Here is a 3,438-nt window from a genome sequence, read left to right as displayed (position 1 = left end):
CAAATGGTATCTTGGGTCTCTCCTCTGCTGATCGCCATGTCCAGTTCACATGCCCAGTGATGTAGTGGTTTAAGACAGTATGTGAACGTTTAGTTTGTGCCCAGACATGTATCTGAGAAGAAGACGAGCTAAAAGACGTTAATCAGGCAGATCTGTTTACTAGTAGGTAACATCTAAGGTCAAGGTTATGATGGAGCTGTAGACATAAGTGAATGTTTTAAGGGACTTCAGACAAAAATTCTGAATAAAAGGTCAAAACACCACAAGGGACATAATCTGCATTAATCTGGTGTTGGCAAAAGTGCAAAATCAAACATCTGTTTTGTTAAAAAAACATTTCACACAGTATTGACGTGTAACTCGCAGCATTCACGGATCTCCTTTGCTCGCATGCAAAATGTACATGTGCTCACTCATATTTGCTCTGCTCTCGCTTACATTTACTTTGCTCTGCTACAAAACTGCTTGCACGTGTTTAGATATATCCTGCTCTTACACAAACTTGCTCTTCTGCACACACAAACACATACTGTACTCTCGCGAATGTTTTTGTGTTCTTGCGCACAAGAACACAATTCTTTAATTTCATTATTATTAACTGTGAATGAAAAGGAAAGTCATTCATGATCATGATACAAATGTTATTATAAAACAGTTAGAACTTTAAAATAATTGCGGCACTTTCATATACATAATATTATGTGCCATTTCACAAAACAAATATGAATGTATTTAACACATATTGTTCTTATACTGTATAATATGTATGACTCGGGAATTTGCTCAAATAGATAAAGAAATAATATTATTTGAACTTACAGTAATATGCTCTGCTATATAAAGGAAAATTACCAATCTGCTACCATTTAGTGTTAGTAACCAACTTTGGTAGAGCACAAATTCACTCATTAGCCACATTATTTACCACTAATATCTGTAGTTCTGAAATTGACCACCTTGTGGTTTCCGTTACGTCTCCTTCCTGATCAGGTTTATCAGAGGCATGACAATGGTTTTACTGCTTGATAAAAGTCAGACACTTAAAGTCAAATTGCCACTGCTGGCGTTACTGCGTCAGTGAACTGTTCCACTAAGACGCATTAATGTAATTATGACATCACAACCTAAGGAAAGTGTAAGTTATTTAAAAGCGTTCCAACACACTAAATACCTACATGATTTTCTGAAGGAGGACAAGGTGATTTTCAAGGTATAGTCCGACCAGAATTATTGGATATTCTAATAGTTTTCAGGAATAGTATCAATATTACTTGCATGATTTATTATATCATTAAATTAAGTGCGCCGTTAATTATAGAAATATCTAAAATATTTTATATTATCCGTGTATCCCCTGGATTCAGGAACGATCGTGAAAGGCCAAATTAAATCAAGAGAAACATGATGAGTTTTTCTCAACATGGGAAATTGTTGACCAGGAACAAAACGTGGACACTAAAAGAAATGACGCAGGTATGCAATTTTACTGCCAAGCTGAAAATATAATATTTGTCTGTCTGAACATCAATCCGATCTGTTTGCTCTTTTTTTTAATCCAGACGATATCCGAGCTGCAGAAGGACAACTTTAACCTGCGCATGCGTATATGCTTCCTCAAGCATGAGGGCGGCTCGCAGAAGTGCAGCAGTTGTACAGAACAGATTTACAACGCGGCAGAGGAGCGTTTCCCAGTGGCGACGCAGCAAAACTTAGACGTGAGGAGACCCGAGTCTAGTTTTTGTAATCAGAGCCGGTTAATTGAGAGGACGAGACTGGGGACACTTGTTAATCACACTCCGCACCTAGATAAAGGGAGGGCGCTAAAAAATCTAAATACAACTTGAAAAGGCAATAAATTGACCTTCTCAAATGCATAAATTATTCTGCCCAAGCCTCTTTATTCTCTTCCTTTGTAGAATAGTTTTAACTGCTACTGCAGTAGCAGGACCAGACACGTGTCTTGAATTGAATTATTTCTTCATTTCACGTAATGCTCTTCATCCACCTGTCAGGAGTTGAGCAGGTGCAGAGAGGAACTGGAGAAGATGGAAGCGCTTTTCCATCAAGAGAAGACGCTCCGCCTACAGCTAGAGATCCAGCTACAAGCCTACACATTACAAGACCCGCCCTCTGAGGATCAGAGCCAATCAGAGGAAACCATTGAAGAGCTGCACAGGTCGGTACAGGCCTATATTTAATTCTGATAAGAAACATTGTTCATGGAAGATTTCCCAGTTAGAAACTCGGGCTGTTTCTCCAGGACAACCACATCAAAACAACAAAATTATTTGACATATTTCCATTTTAAATGCTAATTTCTGACCACTTAAGTTAAACCTTAGGGCCTTCATTAAACAATAATAATCCTTAGCTAGTAAATTGCTGTACTTTAATTATAGAAGAAATTATCCTTAGAAATGCTTTGTTTTTTATTCTTAGCAAAAGACAATTATATTATAGTACCTAGTCCTTAGCTGGCACACACCATTCTAATGTCACAGTGATTTCAGTGGAGTTTATCCATGTAGTTCCATGTAATTGGAATGTAATTCCAAGATGAATCTGTGTGCAGAGAGTCCATCTCATAGTTCTAAATGAACATGTGAAATAAAATGTAGCCTAATCGAGTGTGTGTGTGATGGCTGTCAGGTACATAGAACAGCTGCAGGGGGAGCTCAAGGCTCAGAACACCATAATCAATCAGCTGAGGAACAGGAGCACCAATCAGAGCAGTGGACACCAGCCTGGCCACGCCCACAACTCCACACTCACCACCCTGAAAGAGGATGACATACGTGTGAGTGTGTATGTGTGTGCAGGTGCATGTTCCTGCATACATGTATGCTTATTAAACTGTTACTTTAAGACACTAAAACTTTAATGTTTTAATTAGGCTATGAGAATACATTAAAAATTATAAATTGTATACTATATAGGGAAATCCATTTGAACTAAATGTTTAGTATATTTGTACTCTATGTATTCTCTCTCTCTCTCTATTTAGGATCTGAAGAACTTGTTGGAGTTGAAAGACTCTGAGCTGCATGAGACCAAAATCAAACATGAGGCCAGTAAAAACGACCTCCAACAGGCCCTGAAGGACAAAGAGAAACAGATTCAGGTGGGTGTCTCCAAACACATGGCAACCTACAGGTAAAAACAGGCGTCCAAAAATATGCTCTTAATACAAAAGACCTATAGAGCTCACTAAGCATATTATCTGCACATTTATTATAAACATTTTCTTGTGGTTTAAAACAAAAGTGTGAAAAGAGAAAGGACTAAAACACAGGTCTGAAAGGGAACGACACCTTTACCAGACACACTCCTCAGCTTTATACAAAATGTCTGTGAAGCTTGGAGCCTCATTTAACCCCTGCCTGAACTCTGACCCCTGCAAGAGAAGGACTCTGCACCAATATTCCTCATCACACCAGA

The sequence above is a fragment of the Electrophorus electricus genome, chromosome 21, assembly GCF_041902795.1.
Source record: "Electrophorus electricus isolate QZ-2024a chromosome 21, ASM4190279v1, whole genome shotgun sequence".
Lineage (NCBI taxonomy): Eukaryota > Metazoa > Chordata > Actinopteri > Gymnotiformes > Gymnotidae > Electrophorus > Electrophorus electricus.
This window is presented reverse-complemented; position numbering follows the sequence as displayed.